General features: G+C 39.9%; 2 protein-coding genes and 1 pseudogene across 2 annotated transcripts in view; all 3 read left to right on the plus strand.

The window, feature by feature from the left end:
- The window catches only part of LOC120566319 (E3 ubiquitin-protein ligase TRIM39-like), a 503,358-nt gene that overhangs the window by 97,925 nt on the left and 383,238 nt on the right, over nucleotides 1–22,195 (plus strand). The gene's annotated exons all lie outside the window — the stretch shown is intronic.
- LOC120566667 (E3 ubiquitin-protein ligase TRIM21-like) overlaps nucleotides 1–22,195 on the plus strand; it is a 174,294-nt gene that overhangs the window by 87,555 nt on the left and 64,544 nt on the right. The gene's annotated exons all lie outside the window — the stretch shown is intronic.
- On the plus strand, nucleotides 1,007–7,792 carry LOC120566500 (annotated as a pseudogene).

Raw genomic sequence — 22,195 nt, forward strand, 5'->3', positions numbered from 1 at the left:
TATTTCAGTTGTAAAAATGATTCCAAACCTATTTACTTAGAACATTATGTTATTTATTTAGAATATTTGACACTGACAGAAATTAAACAAAAACTAAAATAAACCCCTCCCTCTCTCCTCCCAAACCCTTCCCTACAGCCTATTAAATTAAATAAGTATTAATTTCTTACTCACTGTAACTTGTATTCTTGTATTTGTATTTTATTATCTTTTAGCCTGTTTTGTTTTCATCATGACCAATTTTAACTGCTCTATAATGTTTCATGTAAAGCACTTTGAATTGCCTTGTTGCTGAAAGCTGCTGTAGAAATAAAGTTGCCTTGCCTTCAAACCTCAGCCTGTCAGTCAGTCCCCAGGGCACAGAAACCACTGTTGTGCCTGCTTGTCTTACAGGAAGTGTAAAACAGCACCGCGACCTCTTTTGGCCCCCCATTAATATCATATCACAGTGAAAGGTGTCTGCGTGAAGTTCTGAAAAACTGTAACCACACTTGAAACTACTTTATCGGCATCGCCGTGGCTCTCTGGGACTTCAACCAAACTGCAGAGCCCACGTAGTTTACACCGTTTGATTTTACGTGAACCAATACTCGTAGTACCGACATAATTCGGTCGGTACCGGTAAAAGTACCGGGTTCGGTACCCGACCCTAGAGGGTAGACTAAATTACAGAAACTGTCATGATTTGTCTAGTGCTGGAACCCAAAAGCAGACCAGGACAAGGTAAGTTGGAATAACAAGGTGAGTATTTATTTGGAATAAGAATATTGAAGCGGGTAAGTCCAGATGGTTGGCAGTGGGTGGAGCAGGAAGGCTGGAGGCTTTGTGCAGATCCAAGAATGCCACTGTGACGTTGACAGCCAGGCAGGTGTGAGGGACAATCCAGGTGATTAACTGCAGACAGAGGAACAGGCGGCAGATTAGTGACAGGCAAAAAGACAAGACGGCAAAAAGACAAGATGGCAAAAAGACTTTCCAAAACTTGAAGCTCGATACGAGAGCTAAACATACTGGTTACGCTAACGACCCGGCAGGGAATGGATGTCTGGTCACGGCTTATATGGTGCAGAGGTGATAATCAGGACCAGGTGTGCAGATTGCAGATAACAGCAGGGATGTGTTCAGGAAACTCAGGACAAACAGACTTCAGGTTAGAGCAAAAGCAAAACACAGGAAAAACAGGCTCAAGATGCTGCAGTCATGACAGAAACAGGTCAGAACTATAGTAACGTATCGAAAACATTCTTATTTTACACATTATATCACTTCTATTACAATATAAAATACTATATTGCTGCTACAGAGGCAGATGTTTAAAAAACCTTTATTTACAATCTTCATTCATGTAAACTGTGTGGATGAATGAATGAATCCAGCAAAACACTTTACATACAACATGAGAGCAAACAGGAAGTAACTCTCTTTATCTTTGATGATATTTGTAACTCCCCAATGTTACATATTCCATGTGTGAAAAGACCTATAGTTAATGTGTAATTATATATTTTATTTCTTGATATTTGTTGATGATACATATTATATTTGTTGTACGATTTGATGCAACGTTGCAGATGTGTGTGACGTCTCTCTCTTTGTGTCCAATAAACTATAAACTAAACTCTTCTGGTTAAAATAAAGCTGAGGAACATTAATGTTTCAACACATAATAAATTGTTAAGTTTCAATATGACGATTGCTCCAAATCGACCAGACAACATCCTGGTATTTCCCAATAAGAGTGTACATGAGATGGAGGAAACAAACAACAGAGCTGCAGTGAGAGGAGGAGCAACACTGGAAAGAGGAGAGCTTCAACGTCACACTCCAGAAATGAAAGTTAAGTTTGTCAGAGTGTCAGCCACGCTGCAGTAGAGACAAGACTCTGTTTCTCTCTGAAAGAAAACTCAAACTGACTTCATCAGGTCTTTCTCAACAACACAGCAGAGTCTCTGCCAAACACTGGTGAGTACAGCTGATCACATTTACACTTTCTACAACCAGGATTAACACTAAACTTCAGCTCTACTCACAAAGGAAGTTCCACTCTTTTAATTACTTGTGAAATTGGTAACAATATAACTATGGCTGTTTGTCTGCAGGCCCACTATACAGTAGTCCACTTTAACAGCTTTAAACAGTCTCTCTGTGTCAGTTCTCAGGACTTTAGGAAGTGGTTACTGATCGCCTCCTACACACTCCTTTCTCTATTTCCTCTGGCTGTTTCACAATAAAAGCTTTCCAGAGAACCAGTGGGAGGCTTTTAATGTGAAGCAGCTGGAGGAAATGTACAGTAAGCAGAGCTTTGTTAGAAGTGCTGTTCTTTAATAAAAACTGGTCCACACAACAGGGTGTGGACATAGTCTGTGCTGTTTTATCAGGGTAGCGCTTCAGCTTGCCCCACTTTAATGGGCTTGTTTGTGCACAGCTCGGTGCAAGTTAAAACACTTCTGTCAGGGCTGGCCGAGTGCTGAGGCAGGAAAAGGATTCTGGACCGAAAGTGCACGACACGATAAGGCAGATGCAGGTGTAGAATTCATTATAAGTGAAAATAATCCAGGCTTACGTGAGTCTTTAAGAATCCAAACAAGGTAAAAATTCCAAAAGTAGTAACTGGACTCCAGTATGGCATCAAAAGGTCCAAACCAAAGGGCTACGTAGAAAACAGAAACAAGCAGGTACACTCGACAACAATGATGACATGACAAGGACTGAACAGAACAGAGGACATTAAACGAGCAGGGAGGGGGCCAACAGGTGAAACATATTATGGACAAATCGGACTCAAACAGGAAACAAAGGTAAACCAAGACACATGAAACCAAAGACTACAAAATAAAACATACAAACATACAAAACAACAAACATACATTCATAAAGATGAGTTCAGGAAAAACAGAACAGATAACAAGGAAACAGGAATCAATCGAAAAACAGAGCAAGAGTTAACAAAATAAACCAGGAAATATAATAGAAACCCACAACCCTAACAACTTCACCATCATATGATTTACTTAAGATAACAGTCATCACACTTTTTTCTTTTTACACAATCAATGAGGCGCTCAATGGTCCCTGTCACTAAAAGATATTGTTTTTGTTGAAATTATTATTTTTTACATTTCTGAGAAACTTGCTGCTTAAAAACTTCTGAAAATTGCAATACATGTTAGAACTGGCGAAGAATTCAAAGTTCTGCAGTCTTTGAGGTCGGGCTTGGTCAGCGGGCTCCATAACGCTCCCAAGCACACGCCAGGGTTGGGATGAAATCAGGGCTTTAAATAAAAAATGTAATCCAGCCAATCAGATTTCCACAAGCCAATTTTGTTTTTTCCTAACCAACTCAACTACTTAATGTCAGCTCCTCTGGTTTAGCTCGTAATCAATACCACGCACGTTAGGCACGTAGCCAACGGTGTTAGGACAAGGCTTGACAAAGTGTTCATGGGAAATGTAGAATTAGAGCTATAAGCAGTTTTGTCAGATAAAGATTACCTTTCCAAGCCAAAGACACACAAAATGGGCCAAATGTCTTGGCGCAAAACAGACCAATCTTGAAAAATGTCTGCAGTCAGCCAATTGAAAAAGATGCTTCAATTCATCCATCACCGGCCAAATTGGCTCGTAACTTTAAAATGTTACCCGCCAAAGTTAATTTTCACGCGCATTTGGCTGGTGTCAATTAAAAGCCCTGGATAAAATTCCTTTAATTTTACAGGAAATGTGGTTGGATCATTGCTCTCATCTTTTCAGTTTATTTTCAGTTTTTATGTTTGAGGTCTTTAGGATGCACACAAACTTACATGTGTTACACCCATATTTAAACAAGTAATAATTTAGATTTAATGTGGCAATTGGGCTTTTGGTGCAGCGTGTTGGCTCTATAGCACTCACAATTACTTTCAGCCTTTGATAACGTTTTTGACGCCCTTAATTCAATGTTGAGACCCCTACATGAAGACTCTCAAAATTCAACGCACACATCAAAACCTGTGAACGTTGCGAGAATATTCAGCAGCGAGTTCATGCTTTAATAGCGAGCTTCATAGCTTCCCCCTATGTATGGAAGACCTTAGTTGGACATTTTTTTCTTTTATTCACGGTTTTATATACCTACATTGTTCACATAATTTCGGACATGTTTCCAAATTGCTCTCATTAGCTTTGAGCATTTTTCATGTATTTTAAGCAAACCTTTTCAACTTCCTCCTAGAGGTGTTTTAGCCTGGCTCAGCCCTTCTACATACTTCCACTCAATTTTCATTTTCCTTCAGTACTCCGTCTGGGTTTGCGGTATATTTGGTTTTCTCCAGCAAGCGAAGCATTCGGTCCGTTGTGGCAACACTGCCGAATATCCAGAAGTTAAAGCCCGAGCAAGAACAATCTTTGCTGAGTTGTATTGGTGGCCATGATGTTGTGACGCTCCTCCCCACAGGGTTTGGGAAAAGTTTGATTTTCCAGCTCGCTTTGTTAGTGGTGAAGGAGTTGGCTAAGGCTAAGACTAATGCTATCGATGCTAATGCTAAATATAAGCAAATAGTTGTTGTCGGTCTCCCCTCTTGTTGCACATGCGCATGACATACGTCACGACCAAATGTTAGCAATTGGTTCTGGCAGGTCCAGAGTGGCTCTGGGCAGATCCAATAGTTTTAAACTTCAACAGAGGACCCGCCTTCAAGGAAGTTAACACTTGTCAATGGAGAGTGGCCAGACTCTCTGTACAAATTAAATGGACCAGAGTATGGTAGGACCAGGCTAGTGTACCAGAGTCTGGTAGGAACAGGCTAGTCTAACAGAGTCTGATAGGACCAGGCTAATGTACCAGAGTCTGGTAGGACCAGGCTAATGTACCAGAGTCTGGTAGGACCGGGCTAGAGGGGTTATTAGATTTGTTTCGTATTTTATTAGTATAACCCTACAAATAATGTGATGCTAATTTACGAAGGATTAGTCGATACCTGGAACGATGATGTCATAAGTCATGTGACAAAATGCCATTTTAGGCAGTTTACAGGTATGGAACTGTTAGAAAGTACTCCTTTGGAGATTCAACACATCCATCTGAAATTGGGTAAGCAGAATCTCAAGACCTTCACGGTGCCAAATTGGGAATCTTCTTTGTTACTGTGGAATGACGTGATGTGTCGGGCAATTTGGATATTTCACCATAACACAGGGAGCTATTAACTTGACTTCACACTGTCCAATCTTCCCCAAATTGCTGAAGACATCTACAGGCCTATATTAAGTCAAATTTATAGCCTACCTAATGACAACAGAAAGTTAGTCGTGTGTGACACAGATCATTCAATTTACATGAAATTAACATGGTGTGGTCTACATATGATACACAGCAACATGACATTACATCAGTGTGTGTTCTCTAGCGCCATATATAGCGGACACAGGAAGTGGTACAAAATGTACTATTCCTCATTTTCAGTGCCACACGTTTCACGCGGGAAATAACGTCCAACACTCCATTAGTATCCTCATCAGGAATGGGCGAGGGCTCGTTCATGACTGCTTGAAACATACAATCAACTGTATTTTGATATGTTTTCTTTTCATTCACTCCATGTGTAGGTATGGCTACTGTGAGCATTCTGTCATCTGAAGATCAGTTTCTGTGCTCCATCTGTCTGGATGTGTTCACTGATCCTGTCAGCACACCATGTGGTCACAACTTCTGCAAAAACTGCATCACTGAACACTGGAATACTAATGACCAGTACCTTGTCCAATTTGTAAAAAGGTTTTCAAAACAAGACCTGAACTGCACGTCAACACCTTCATCTCTGAGATGGTTGCTCAGTTCAAACAGTCTGCTCAACAGAAAGCCAGCAGCAGCAGCTCAGAGCAACAAGTGTTCAAACCACGAGAAGTTCCCTGTGACATCTGCACTGGAACCAAACTGAAGGCCCTGAAGTCCTGCCTGGGGTGTCTGGTCTCCTACTGTGAGACTCACGTGAGCCTCATCTGACCATGTCAGGCCTGAAAAGACATCAGCTGATCGACCCTGTGGAGAACCTGGAAGGCAGGATGTGTGTGGACCACAATAAACCTCTGGAGCTGTTCTGTAAGACCGACCAGACATGTGTCTGCATGCTCTGCACTGTTTTAGATCACAAAATGCATGATGTTGTTCCTCTGAAAGAAGGATATGAAGGAAAGAAGGTAGAGCTGGGGAAGACAGAGGCTGAAATTCAGCAGATGATCCAGAAGAGACGACTAAAGATTCAGGAGATCAAACATTCAGTCGACCTCAGTGAGGAAGATGCAGACACAGAGATAGCAGAAGGTGTTCAGGTCTTCACTTCTCTGAAGGAGTCTGTTGAGAGAGGCCTGAATGAGCTCATCAACACGATCAAAGAGAAGCAGAAAACAACAGAAAAACAGGCTGAAGCTTTTACCAAGAGCTGGAACAGGAAATCTCTGAGCTGATGAAGAGAAGCACTGAGGTGGAGCAGGTGTTACGCTCTGAAGACCACCTTCATCTTCTCCAGAGTGTCCAGTCCCTAAACATCCAACAACCTCCACCCACCAAGGACTGGACAGAGCTCAGCGTCCATCCATCATCATATGAGGGGACTGTGGTGAAAGCTGTGGCTCAGCTAGAGGAGACACTCAGTAAAGAGATGAAGAAGCTGCTCCCTGAGTCTGAGCTGAAGAGGGTCCAGCTGTATGCAGTGGATGTGACTCTTGATCCTGATACAGCATATCCTAATCTCATCCTGTCTGATGATGGGAAACAAGTGAATCATGGTGATGTGAGGAAAAATCTCCCAGACAACCCAGAGAGATTCTCCCATTGTAATTTTGTGTTAGGAAAACAGAGTTTCTCTTCAGGCAGATTTTACTTTGAGGTTCAAGTTAAAGGAAAGATTGAATGGAATTTAGGAGTGGTCAGAGAGTCGATCAACACGAAAGGAAGCATCACAGCAAGTCCTCAGAATGGTTACTGGACTATAGTGTTGAGAAATAGAAATGTGTACAAAGCTCTAGCTGACCTTCGTGTCCTTCTCTCTCTGAAGTCTCCTCCTCAGAAGGTGGGGGTGTTTGTGGATTATGATGAGGGTCTGGTCTCCTTTTATGACGTAGATGCTGCAGCTCTTATCTACTCCTTTACTGGCTGCTCCTTCACTGAGAAACTCTTCCCATTCTTCTGTCCATGTAATAATGATGGTGGTAAAAACTCTGCCCCTCTGATCATCTCTCCTGTCAGAGTAAATTAATCACTGATCTCATTTCATGTATTGATTTATTTTCAATCAAGGGAACACATTTACATATTCATATATTTTTCTACAGAATATTTTCTATGGTGACTGATTTACACTTTATTCCATTCATTATCATATGGTTAAATGTGCAGCAATTCGTTGCAAATTGAATCAGTCTTCATATTGACAACATTTGGTGTCTTTAGAAAACTGATTTCTTCTGGAAGTTATAATAAATGTCTGTGGCTTTAACAGAGGTTTAAATAGATATCGTCCACATAACGAGTGTCATGATGCATCAAATTAATGTGTTGATGAATTATGACTAGAAACAAAGCAATTGCCGATATCCACAAATGGAGAAAACAAAAACAAATTTGTTTTTCATTTTAAATATCTAAAATTAAAGGTAAAGTGCAAATCTGATGGGCCAATTAGGATCTAAGAGCTATATGGTGTAAATTGGTTGTCTGATGTTTTTATTTGTTATATTCCTCAATAATGACACAGGAAAGAGTCTGACTTATTGTGGCATAATTGCAGAAATAAAGTCTGTTTGTTGAGACCAAGAATGTTAATGGTGTTATTCCTAAATCAGTTCTTCTTATATCACTTTAAACTGCTGTTTTTTTCTTTCTATCACAACAGTTGTACATTTTAAATGTAACCCACTTTCCTATTTGGAGAACATGCTGTTGCACTCATTATGAAATTGATAATTCAATGTTTAGACATAATGGTTAATAATCAAAACACTTTTTGAGAAAATGAATGTGATTTTGACTTCCGGAATCACTCTGTTGCACTTATTTTGAAAGCGCTGGATGCCGTTGAACGGAGCAAAGTTTACGTTGTTTATGATGCTGAGGAGAGAGCATCCTCCGCGGCAGGTCTCCACACAGGCAGGCCGTGTGTTTAGGGACATGTGATGTCAGAAAGAAGATCTTTATTATTGTTATTACATGTTATTTTATCACCGTGAGTTTTAACCGTTTTCATTCTGAGCTCAGCGATGGAGGGTTTCTCCGAGAGTGGTGCAGTGTCTGCCGTGACACAGCAGACACGGACAGGGCTCTGGATTGTTTGTGCACAGCTCGGTGCAAGTTAAAACACTTCTGTCAGGGCTGGCCGAGTGCCAAGGCAGGAAAAGGATTCTGGACTTAAAGTGCACGACACGATAGGGAAGATGCAGGTGTAGAATTTATTATAACAGAAAATAATCCCGCTTTACAGGAGTCTTTATCCATCAAAAAAAATAATAAATAAATAATCCCATTTCGAGCATCGGGTCTAAATATTTTAGGAATAATGTTGAAATATATAAATAATATATATAAATGCTAAAACCAATCTGAAGATCTTCCTCCTCTGATGTTGTTCCCTTATGTCTGGTACTATGTGGAAAGTCGTCTTAACATTTAATAGCTAGACTGGATATTTATTGCGCAGGTTGTATTTAAATGCTTCCGATCCAGGATCAACATTCTAGAATACTGCAATTGAATTCTTACTACTAGGAAGAACTCCAGTTTCAGATATCTACAGAGGTGGGTAAAGTAGTCAAAAATTTTACTCAAGTAAAAGTACTGTTACTTCAGAATAATATGACTCAAGTAAAAGTAAAAAGTAGCCATCCAAATAATTACTTGAGTAAGAGTAAAAAAGTACAGGGTGAAAAAACTACTCAAGTACTGAGTAACTGTTGAGTAACGTCTGATTTATTTTTTAACATAAGCATTCAATCAGACGGACAAAAATACAAAATAATCATCTTCAGGCAAATTATAGTTCATCCAATCAATAAAATAAATAAAAAGTTATTAATTACAAAATAGCTTACATTAAAATAATCCAGGTAAATTCAAGTACTTAAAATATAAAATACATAAAATATTAATACATAAAAATAAATAAGCACAAGTAACACAAATTTCCAAACCTACTTTTTTTTACCAGGCTCTGCAGGCAGAACTAGAACAAGGTAATGGAGCTGCTGTTTGGCACTTTTACTAAGGTAAACATGCTTTTATTATGAGGCCAGAGGCCTGTACTATGAAGCAAGATTTGGGGTTAACAGCTAACTTCAGGTTCAACCCAGGGTCTTCTTTCTCACAAAGGTGGATCACTTGATACCGGGTTCAATCGCCGTGGTAACTCATGCTGGACGCCTAACCTGGTCGGGAGCAGGTTATGTTGGAGATCAGAGATCAACCGGTGTAAAGCACCGCCTACTGACCAATCAATAGGCCTACTGTTTAACGCATCACCGTTCTTATAGAAGATCAGGCGGAGCTCGGTGCGGAGAGGGAGAGAGAGAGGGAGAGAGAGAGAGAGAGAGAGAGAGAGAGAGAGAGAGAGAGACGGGGGAAATGTGCGCTCATAAAAGTTAAAACATTTAGAGAAAAACATTCCCTGATGGGTATATTTACGAAATATATAGATTTGAACGGGAGGGAATTACATATCGGCTATTTCTCTGCTTCTTGAGCCAATGCGCACAGCGGTTTGAATTGTGTTTTTTATATTTTTTATTTGCTCTCACGATCACTTCCACTGGCAGGATTGCAACTGAAATAATAGGCTTATTACGGCAGTTTATGGAAAGCACAAGTGTAATTATGGTCAGATCTTGGTCCTGACTGATGGGGAAGTGATATTGATAAGCGTTGATTTACGCATCAGCGTCGCCTATTTTTTGTTGCCAGCTGACGAGACTGCACAAGTACGTTTGATTGGTGAACAGTCATGTACGTGGTAGAGCCTTTGGCGGAAGTATCTCTCTCTCTCTCTCTCTCTCTCTCTTTCAAAATAAAACATTAAAATGAGGCGGGGGAATACAAACAATGACGCGTAGAATACCAAAGAAGTAAAAAGAAAAGTAACGAGCTCATTGTAGCCTAATGTAGCGGAGTAAGAGTACAGTTTCTTCTTCACAAATCTACTCAAGTAAAAGTAAAAAGTATAGTGATTTAAAACTACTCCTAGAAGTATAATTTTTTCAAAAACGTACTCAAGTAAATGTAACGGAGTAAATGTAACTCGTTACTACCCACCTCTGGATATCTACAATCCAGTTGTTACGAGTCATCATTTTAATTTCAGATATCATAAATGTCATTTTTAATATGTAAAGTACACTTTGACTACAAATGTAATTATGGATAACCACAGTTGGCATTATCAATCAATCAATCAAGGTTTATTGATAGAGTGCATTTCACAGATAAAAATCAACAAAGCGCTTTACAAGGTACATACAAACATACATGGGGTAAAGAAAATACAGCATGACCTGAGGAGAGACGAGGAGAAAAAGGCAACTCCCAGACTATGCCCCCACTAGGAGCACAGTGTGGGAACAGGAAAAAAACACCTCAGCAACATAAGCACATAACCAATACAAGGGCACACAAGACACACAATGGGGGAGGGGGGTGTTGGGGTGCAGGTAGTCCAGCACAGGCAAGCAGCCATCTGGTCCTGCAGTCAAAACAAAGGCGCTGGTCACAGACCTGCCCGCCCGACTGGGGGTACAAAGCGGCGAAGGCGAGATACAGGGTGTGGTGGGTGATTGCATATCTGTATATATGCAAGGGTTTGTGTGTGTGTAGGCCCGCGTAGTCAAACTACTTCTGGCCCCATAATCACGTTGTCTCAGTCCGCACGATTGTCATAGCGATACACAGCCGGTTGCCATGGAGTCAACCTTGAACAGGACCCAGTCCGAGTCAACAATCAGCAGGTGTCTGTGGGAATCGGGTAAGGAACGCAAGAGTGTGTCTCACTGCAGTGCTTCCAGGGGGAGGTGTTGTACAACACCGGCCTCGGCCAAGGCCAGTGCTGGTGCAGGGGAGCCGAAAGATAAGATTGGAATTTGTTTTGTCTTAGGGCGAGTAGGCACATTTAGTTACACACGTCTTCTCTAAAACGTCCATTCTGGTCCCTCCGAATCAATCAATTTTCCTTTGTAAAGCCGTGAGTTTCTCCAAGATGTTGTCCAGACCTTCCAAAGCTGTCAGTTTCACCAAGATGGTATCCAAGTTGTGGTTCATAGTGTTCATAGTCACAATCTGAGTTCCAACAGCTCTGCCCACAGCTTCGACCATGACGGGCAGCCTGGTATTTTGCTCAGCTCCCGTCTTCTTCCTTTTTTGGAGCAGTGTAGAGAGAGAGACTCTCAAAAGTACACAGAGACAAAGACTAGACGAGAGAGCAAAGCAGGGTAGGCTACGGGAGGAGAGGGAGAGAAATGCGACCGCCTTCGTCGAGAGCCAAGACAAGAAGGTCAAGTCAAGATTATGACTGGTGAATATGCTAATTCAGATATTCACAGTAAGAAATCTATTGCCGATATCTAAAGTTTGTTCTGGATTTAGGTACTGCTTCTTCTAATTCCTCTGGCTGTTTCACAATAAAAGCTTTCAATTAGAGAACCAGTGGAAGGCTTTTAATGTGAAGCAGTTGGAGGAAATGTACAGTAAGCAGAGCTTTGTTAGCAGTGCTGTTCTTTAATAAAAATCTGGTCTACACAACAGGGTGTGGACATATCCTGTGCTGTTTTATAAAAGTAGCGCTTGAGCTTGTTTGTGCACAGCTGGGGAGGTTAATCAAACCTGAGAGAGAGGGTAACTCCAGCCCGTTGCAGAAAGAGAGGTACGTAACTTAACCTCAAAGTCAGTTACTATGGAAACTGAGCCTGTGAACCTAACCTGGTCAGGAGCAGGTTTTCTTCAAGAAACCTCGAGTTTCTCTCAGTCTCCTCCCTCTCACACAGCGTGCATTCATTTCCTCATTCATTCATTCAGTCTGTATCAGGCGCATTTTAGTGCAGTGTTGGTTTATTATGTTAGGCAGACTATAAAACATTTTTTCTCCTCAAAACATGGCATTTCCTTTAGTCAATGATCCCGTTGATGAAGAAGCTGTATTACTTCTCAGGGAGTTAAACCGTCGGGAGATGATATTGAGGCCCCGACTAAAGATGTATTTTCATTTCCAGGTAATTTCCTATTTGAGCGGTATAATTTTTCTTCCCAGTCTATCAGTTATGTAGCCTCCATAACCTTATCCGTCCTCATATCACTAACGTCACCCATCGTGGACGTGCTCGTAAATCCCAACAGGTTCTTTGTGTCGCATTACGATTTTTAGCAAATGGCGTCTTTACAACATTGGTGATGCAGAGCATATTAGTAAAGCACCGTCAGAAGAATGTGACTTGCTCTGAAACGTGTTTTAAACGTTTTTGTAATGTTCCCTGGACACAAATCAATAAGAGCCATTAAAAAAGAGTCCCACGGTATTGCAGGTGAATGAATGAATTGTAAACCCTTTGAAATTAAAGATTATGAATTAAAATTCTGTTACTGATGGTGCTGCAGCCTCACAACGGGATTAGTAGGCGTAGGACTTTTTCGTCCGCAGGATTGCACCTAAATGAAATAGATTAAGGTTCAATACCATTTCACCAGTAATTAGGGCCTGAGCGCCGACAGCGGCGAAGGCCCTATTGGAATTGAAGGAATTATTATTTTCTGTAAATTAAACGCCTTTTTGAGGGGCTTAAAGGGGTGATAGAATGCAAAACCGATTTTTACCTTGTCATAGTTGAAAAATGACAGTTTGGAGGGTAAATAGGACATACATAGAACCTCAAAATCCCATTGACACCCCTTTCCTCTGCAAATCTCACAATTTGAAACTGCTGCTGAAAACGGGCAAATCTGAACAAAGCTAAAAATTGACGTCAACATCTCAATTCCTCCTCATTTGGCTCTACCTTCTATCTTTGTAACACCCCAAAATTTACATACGCCACCAACTGATCTGAGGTCAGTTAGTCTTCTAAATCTAGTTCGTGCAGATCTCTGCTATTCCATTACAAAATTCACTTCTGAGACTTTTTTATGCGAGAAATCAACTATGTAAAGCTCAAATATGGGCCGTTTTATGAAAATTGATGGCTAATTGCAAATTTGGTAAGACAGTGTCGGACTTTACGAGCTCCACAATCTGCTGGGACAGGGGGCGGCTGCTGGCCGGGTTTTCTGCCTTCCCTGTCGGCCTCTCCCCCTTCACAGACCCGCTGAGCTGGAGCTCTGTCAGGATCTCCCACACGAGCTGCGCAGTGTAGCCTACTTTAGAAAAGAAGAAAGTTTGGAGGTTTTGCAAGGATATTGAAAATGAACCACGGTCGTAAATGCAGTGTTCCAGACTGTACAACGGGATAGCCTACTGGCCCAGAGAAAAGTGTTTAGAACGAGTATATCGGACAATGGAGAGGGAGTTCTACAAAGGTGAGTTGTGATTCTTTGGTGGAGGTTTTTTTATGTCGCAAGAGTAACGTTAGAACAACACTAGTTATAATGAAAGTGTTGAAACATTTTTATTTTGTCTTGGCTAGCGGCTCGTGCCTGGGCATGTCTGGGCATGTAAAAGACAGTGTGTCTGTGTTTGTGTGTGTGCGCATCGGAGTGCAAATGTGTGTGAATGTTTATCTGATGAGCAGGTGGCACCTTGTTTGGCAGCCTCGGCAACAGTGTATGAATGTGTGTGAATGGTGAATGGTTCCTGTACTATGTAAAATTGCTTTGAGTAGTCGTTAAGACTAGAAAAGCGCTATATAAAAACAGTCCATTTACATTTACATAGTTCCAAATAGTCATTCCACAGGGATCCATAAGGGCCAAAAAAATAGTACCTGGGCCATTTTCAGCCCAACCAATGTTAAATACCCTATTAGGAGACCTTAAGGAACAGTGTGAAATACCGTATATACTCATTCTATCACCCCTTTAACATACTCAAAAACTCACCAAAATTGGCGGTTGCATGAAGCCTGGTGAAAATGTATGTATTTTAAGGGTTTGGGAAATAGACGCACAAAAATGGCTTGCTAGCGCAAGACAGGGGGTGAAATTCAGCAGATGATCCAGAAGAGAGACAACTGAAGATTCAGGAAGTCAAACATTCAGTCGACCTCAGTGAGGAAGATGCAGACAGAGCAATAGCAGAAAGTGCTCAGGTCTTCACTTCTCTGAAGGAGTCTGTTGAGAGAGGCCTGAATGAGCTCATCAACACGATCAAAGAGAAGCAGAAAACAACAGAGAAACAGGCCAAAGCTTTCATCAAAGAGCTGGAACAGGAAATCTCTGAGCTGATGAAGAGAAGCAGTGAGTTGGAGCAGCTCTCACGCTCTGACCACCTCCATCTTCTCCAGAGTGTCTAGTCCCTAAACATCCAACAACCTCCACCCACCAAGGACTGGACAGAGGTCAGCGCCTGTACATCATCATATGAGGGGACTGGTGAAAGCTCTAGCTCAGCTGGAGGAGACACTCGTTAAACAGATGAAGAAGTGGCTCACTGAGACAGTCTTTAGTTCGGTTGAATCGCACTAGAGTTCGTTTGTCCCGCTGGTGTGGTTCATTTGGGCAGGTGAGAACACAGCATTCACACTCAGGTGTGCACCAAAAGCGGACCAAACAAGCGCAGCGAGCTCGCTGTCCGTCACTCGCATCTCAGTGGTCGCTAAAGTTGGAGACAGACGCCGACAGAACCGAGCAAAGTCTCGATGACCAGAGCAGACGTAGTAACGTCTCTCTCACGAAACAATGTCTGATAATTTTAATGAAGTGAGCTGGTTTGACCATGGAGATGCAATAAAAATGCACTAGTCCAGAAGACAGGACCTTCTTCCTGTATTGGACGTTTTTGCGTGATTTGTAATGGTGCATTTTGGTATGCTTGGATTTTTCCAGGTATGAGACCAAACCAAACCAAACAGACCGAGGGTAAATCGCTCCAAGTTTGCTACAAGTTTACTACCTCCACTAACTCCACTCTCTCCTTCCCGTCTCTCACTCCCCTCTCTCCCTCTCCTCTCTCCCTTTCCCTCTCCTCTCCCTCCCCTCAGTATGGTTACTCAATCAACAGGAAGGCAATAATCACAGCGAGCCCTCAGAAAGGTTACTCAACTATAGTGTTGAGAAATGGAAATGAGTACAAAGCTTCTGCTGACCCTCCAGTCCTGCTCTCTCTGAAGTCTCCTCCTCAGAAGGTGGGGGTGTTTGTGGATTATGGTAAGGTCTGGTCTCCTTTTATGATGTGGATGCTGCAGCTCTTATCTACTCCTTTACTGGTTGCTTCTTCACTGAGAAACTATTCCCATTCTTCTATCCCAGTGACAATGACGATGGTAAAAACTCTGCCCCTCTGATCATCTCTCCTGTCAGAGTAAACTAATCACTGATCTCATTTCAGGTATTGATTTATTTTCAATCAAAGGAACACATGTATATATTCATATATTTTACATCTTATTTTCTACAGAATCTGTTGTGTTGACTGATTTACACCTTATTCCATTTATTATCATATGGTTAAATGTGCAGCAATTTTTTGCAATTTGAATCAAACGTCATCTTGATATATTTGGTGTCTTTAGAAACTGATTTCTTCTGTAAGTTACAATAAATGTCTGTGGGTTTAACAGAGGTTTAAATAGATACCGTCCACATAACGTGTGTCATCATGCATCAAATTAATGTTGATTATGTAATCGGATACACATTTATTTGTATTTAATGTGCAGCCACAGAAAACATATTGCTGAACATTTCATTGTGTCATGAAGCGTAATTTAAGAGTAAGGCCTATTACACCCCATAGTGTCCACAGAACACAGAATGTGTCGTTATACCGGCTATAAAAAGTTAATGGATGGTCTTTGTTATGTGTTTTGTGAATACTGTAAGATGGTTTATGAGTCAAAGAGAATCTTTAAATATGTGATTGTTTGATGATTGATAAAATAAAGCAGTTGTTGAACACATTGCCTGAGTAAGCACTGACTTCAGCACCAAACACTGAACAGAAAAGCTGCTTCAGACAAAGGTTTTTATTTTAATTTTAATGTGAAGCAGTAGCAGGAGGAAATGTTTGTTTCCAACAGCAGTGATTTAAAACTACATCCAAAATATCTGTAAGAAAAGCTGGATGAGTGTTCTTATTTCAAGAATCATACCAAAGTCAAATATATTTTTCTTTAGTTTCAGTGGTCAAAGGCACAGACATTACTGCAAAAAACTAAAATATATATCTAAGTGAACAGGGTTACCTTATATTTGAATTAGGAATCTAATCATTTTGATTGTTGACAGCAACAAGCTTCCATGTACACCACTTCCTGGTGTTATGGCACAGAGCGACCACTGGAGGGACCACAACAGAAAGAGACAACAAGCATGGAGTCACTGTGCTGTTAACCCTTGTGTTGTCCTCAAATTTGACCCATTTTCAAAGTAATCAGAAATATGGGTTTTTTTCATCCAAATTACCCAAAAATTACATGGTTGCATGGATATATGTTGTATGGACCCATAAAACATTCTAAGCAGGTAAAATTAATGATTAATTCCATCATGTTTTATTACATTTTATAGCATTTAAAAAAAATGAAATGGTTTTACTAAACTTTGACATAAACTGTGATTCACTCAACATCCTCTGATCTTTACTATTAGTCAAAACTATTTATAATTTCCGTGTTTAAAAAAAAAAGCATTGGAAAAAAATGTCAGAAAAACTTTTAATAAATGTGTCAAAAGCACCGAAAAAAACGGTTGGAAAAAGCGCCAATTTTGACCCAGAAGGAAAACAAGTTTGTGGTCTACGAGACAACATAAGGGTTAACCAAACACCGATACACCTTCATGATGCCTTGGTACAATTTTCCAGTAAATTGTTTGGGCTGCTAGTAGTGTGTAGAGTATTGTTACTCTTCCACTTATCAAAGGGGTCTACACAGCTCAGTGAGTCCCCTCAAACAAAGTTAACTCATGTATAAAGTACAGTACCTAACTTATACAGTACCGCCTTTCTTTACCTCATGTTAAGCCAGTGAAAATCTGTCTGTGTGTAGGGACCGCCCAGACCTTGTTAACATTGGGGACTCAGCCCAAACTTAGGGGGGCATGCTCCCCTGGGAGATTTCTTCCATTTACAGCAGCTATATATGCACTACTTATAAGCCAGAGAAAACTTGTGTGTCACTAAAATCATGTCTGAACATGAGGAAACAAAACCTAACAACAGAGCTGCATTAAGAGGCGGAGCAACACTGGACGGTATCTACCAGACCAAATAGCAACACAGATTTCAGTGCCTCATTTTGGTGCCACAGAAATGCCTGCGCTTCTCTCTGATGCTCAGAAACAGAAGTTACAACAGAAGCATCGCTGCACGTGATACTAGTTAACACTATACTTGACAGCAGCACTGTAAACCCGAATAAGTTACCAGAACTCAAAAAAAGTGAGGCAATCAGTTGCCTCACTTTTTTTAAGTTGATTAACTTAAAAGTCAAAATTTTCCGAACTTAAAAGGTTGGTTGAATTGCTACTTGTACCTTTTGATAACAGTTAAATTAAAAGTGTCATTTAGCTCAACTCAAATATTTGAGTATATGACTTAGTTTTTGTTAGAACCAATTTTTTCAGTTATTATGACTTACAGTTTTGTTTTAACAGATAGTTCACAATTTAAAAGTAACAACCACACAATTTTTTATGTTAATAAACTCAATGTTTATTAGTTTGTTTTGTATTGTTTTGTACACATTATTTTTGAGTTTGTTTAAATGTGATTCAAATAAAAATTTAGGCAACCGATTGCATTACATTAGTTTAACTAATTAATATATTAAAGTAACGTCTGCTTTTGAACAGTTAATGTTAAAATGAAATAGAAAACATTTATAAATTAAACTAAAAAATAATTTTTAAAATATACTTATATACTTTAATTGTATATTAAATAAATAAATAAATTTGAGAGATAAGAAGAAAAACTCAAATTCTCTGTTATTTCCATTGTTCTGGTATTAAAAACTTAATGGGATTTGTCTTATTCACGTATCTCCGTTAGAGTATATACTTCTCATCCGTGTGTGTTGTAACCTGTACACGCTAGTAGCATAGAATGTTGTACAAATCACAACATGTAATAAAAGTGGTTATTTTGTCACTTATTAGATAGATGGGCAGATATCAGGATTGTTGCTAGTGGGTGCGTAGAAGGATAGGAGGGGGCGTATGTATGACTTATCTAATCTGGGTAGTATAAAAGTGTTTTTCGGACTATAGTTTTTTTATTTGCTGGCTTGTGTGACTTGTAATAAAAATATATAATAACATTTTTAATTTAATTATATAAATATGAGGGCTCTAGGCTTGTGCATAGCTGCTGTAAGACAATGGGGAGGTAACTGCAGGTAGTAAAATATGAGACTGTAATCAGCAGCAGAAAGAAAGTTGAAAGGGAGAAACTTGTGAGGGACTGGGAAAAGGTGACTCTTATGCAATGAAGAAAACAAAGAAAGCTAATCGGCTAATCGCGGGCTAAGCAAGATGGAGAGTGAGGAACGAGTCACACATGGGTGCTTGAACAACGCTGTGGGAGAGGCTTGTCAACGTGCAGTTAGCTCGCCACGTCGCCACGCTGGTAGTTGTTCTGTGTGCTATTGTATAGTTTAATAACTGTTAATGTGTTACGTAACATACCGACACCTACCGTATTCAGCCTGTTGTTCTGGTTATTGTAGTAGTTTGATTTTGTGAAATACATTTCTAAATAAATGCACATATAGTCCGGTAGCGACATATATATGTTTTTTTCTCTTCATGACGATTTTTGACTGATGCGAATTTATATCGGAGCCTTATAGTCCAAAATATGGTAGGCATGTTCTTAAGGCCCTAGGAAATAAATATTTATCACACATTTCTGATATTGACCAGACAACTAATCAGATAGTAGGAAATAATCAGTAATCAAAACAATAATACCAAAAAAATTATCGTGTTACAGCTATAAAGAAAAACACTGCTTTTGGTTCCTTTTACCTCAGTAAGGCGACAGGGCACAATTTGATGAAATTTCAAAATTATAGAGTTAAGAACATTTTCACTTAAAACTCTAAAAGTAAATGTTTTACAAACCATATCAAATGCACAGTGAAATGTGAGTCATCTTACGCGCCCACAATGGTTAAGAAAAACATTAAAACATACAAAACATTAGCGTTATTTGCATTATATTAATGAGAACAAACATATTGTGTAGTTTGGGCCTATTGGCTGAACACCTGCAGTAGTGCAGTAACTTTTTGAGGCATTATTTAGACAAAAGAGATAACTTTGAACTATCCTTTTATAATGCTTTACCCTGCAGCCTTTTTTTCAGATGAGTTTCTACATCATTAATTCATTCTTGGGGTCTGCACCTCGGGATAGTTTACCACTTTCTAGACCGTTAAATTTTGAGTGAATTAGTGTGGAGTGCTTTGGGATAGTGGGTGAGTGCATAGATACTCCACAGTTACCAGGAAGGCATCGCCAAGTTGGGGCTGACCACGCATCACTTTCAATGACGACAGTGATTCTCACATGGTAGTGAACTGGCTGGTCATGGTCACCGATGGTAATGAGGCCCACTGCAACACCATCAAGCTCTGGCTCATCAACTCATCCTGAATGAATGAAAAGAGATACTAATCACAAACTAACACATGGAACAGACAGATACATAATTTGTTTCCTTAACCAAGTCCATTGAAACAATACCACTTTTACAAAAGAGACCTGGGTCTCATTGTAAGAGTTGAACATAAGATCCATGTTCTGCACACATGAATCAGCCAAAATACCAGAGAATCAAGTGCTGACTGACCAAACATTTACAAGAAAATGTTTTACTGAACATTGAATAAAATGTTAGTATTTACGGTTAGATAATACACAGCAGAATCTGTTAGTGACAAGGAGACTACTGTGCAGGTTCTTAAACATCCAGAGACGCCCGCGCAGATACACAGGAGGACGTGAGAACAGTAGTGCGTTGGTGTGTATGTATGGATTTTATTCAATAAAAAATTGATATATTGAGAGTTAATCTGTTCAGTATTACTAATGTAACATTTATAATCAGCAATACAAAGTGAAATAATTTCACTTGTGTCAATGTTCTACTGGCAATATGTGTGTGTTTTATGCATCGTGGATTTTAAAATTTCAGCCAGAGCATCTGCTGTCTTCTTTGTGCTTCCATCTGTAAGTATCAGGAGGGATAGCGGTCAAGCTAGCATAGCACGTGTTGGGAGGTCTGATTTGTAACCCTGGAACTCTGCATACAACTACATATAACAGCCAGGAAATAAGAACAACACTTATTAAAAAAACAGTCAATTTGAAGAATTTAATTAATAAAGCAAAAATATCAGCCAAATGAGTAAGAATCACAATTTTCACTTTGAGAGACTGATCTATTATCAGATTGGAGAGGCAGAGTCCATGAGGTCGTTCACTGGTGGAGATCATATGGTCTGTGCAGGGATGTGGTCTATCATCTTCTATGGGGCGTTTCTTCTCAGTCTTCTTCAACAATTTTGCAAGCAAATACAAAGTTAAGTAAAATATGATTAGTAGTATTGTGAACAGAACACATTCATTAATTGTTGACTTAAATACAGAAAACACTTTATTTTGATCAAACAGCAAGTAGAAAAAACAATGATGTGTGTATGGTGTTATGATGGGGTAGGTTACCACACTAAAACCTTGTCTGAGAAAAAAAAACAATTCAAGTTATTGGTATTTAGAGGGCGGGAGGTGGGGGTGATAGAAGAATTCACATTCATTGGATTACCTGGTATCGTTATCACATCTCCAGTTATCTTCCTTAACTTCTTGAAACTGAAACAGCAAGATGCAAAGGCATAAACTGATCTGAAACTGAACAATTAAAATCCCCATAAGTGTCAAGTTACTAAAGCCATCAAGCAAAATTAACATTACTGTAAAGAAAAGCAGCCACACTTGAACCTTAGTGCATGGTTAATCAACAATAATACCATTTCTACAAACCAAAGCTTTACTGTTAAGGGTTTTTACTTTATTCATCTTTGTCATGAAAGCAGCTTGCCTCCAGCAGGGTCGTTTATTTTAAAACCGAGGCAACAGTAGGCAGGCACGGGCGTTGACTCGTTCTGTTAACAGCATCTCTCGTGTCTCAGTCTGCTCACAAAGAATTTAAAACAGCGTCCCCTAGAAGCTACACAGAGAGCGGACTTGCAGTGTAGGAACTCAGTTTGAGGCGTTTATGCTCTTTTGTGCACTATTGAAAGTTTCCATCAACAAAAACTAACTATCGCATACCAGGTGTCTGTTAGTGCTTCTACTAACAACAAATTTTCTAACACCACCTTTAAGCGGAATGAGCGTGTGATTACTAGATTCATCCGTCAAATTCTTCTTAGGGAGTCGGTTAGTGGTAGCTAGGTCGCTAGTTGGTGCTGCTTGAGTGCGTGAACGTCAAAGTCCTTCTAAATAGTCTCTGGTAACTTTATTGGTCCTAAGTGGCTAGCTCGCTCTTTAGCAGCTAACCTATATCTGACAAGTTGCCAATCCCTACAAGACTCCGTGATAAGCCAGTGAAGGGGGGGGCTTGGAGGTCTACGCTTCTGAGACAACACTACAAAATGTATAAAGAAGTAAAAGCAATGAATATTAACATTCAACTACAGTAAGTGTGAGCTGATGTTTGAACCTGTGTTCCCCTGTCTGTTCTTTTTTTTGTTTTTCCAAGGATGTAATACTGGTGTAAATAATAGAATATATAATATTTCTTTTTTAACATAAAATAATAATGATAACATTTTATTTGACGGGTTTACAGTGAGGGACCGTTAGCCTACCATTATCTAGTAGCTGGATTAAACACAGTTAAACATGTGAAAGTGTGACTGTATTTCACTGTAGATGATTACAACCGCGGGACGTAGCAGCCTGCAGCTGCCGTTGTCTGGAAAAATAACAGATTTTAATTGAAACTGGCCTCGCCAGCCTCGTGGTGGATTCAAAGTTATTGTAAAATACCCTTTTCCCCATCTGGTGGTTGTTTTTTGTTGTTTAACAGGA

The sequence above is a fragment of the Perca fluviatilis genome, chromosome 1 (assembly GCF_010015445.1).
Source record: "Perca fluviatilis chromosome 1, GENO_Pfluv_1.0, whole genome shotgun sequence".
Taxonomy (NCBI): Eukaryota; Metazoa; Chordata; class Actinopteri; order Perciformes; family Percidae; genus Perca; species Perca fluviatilis.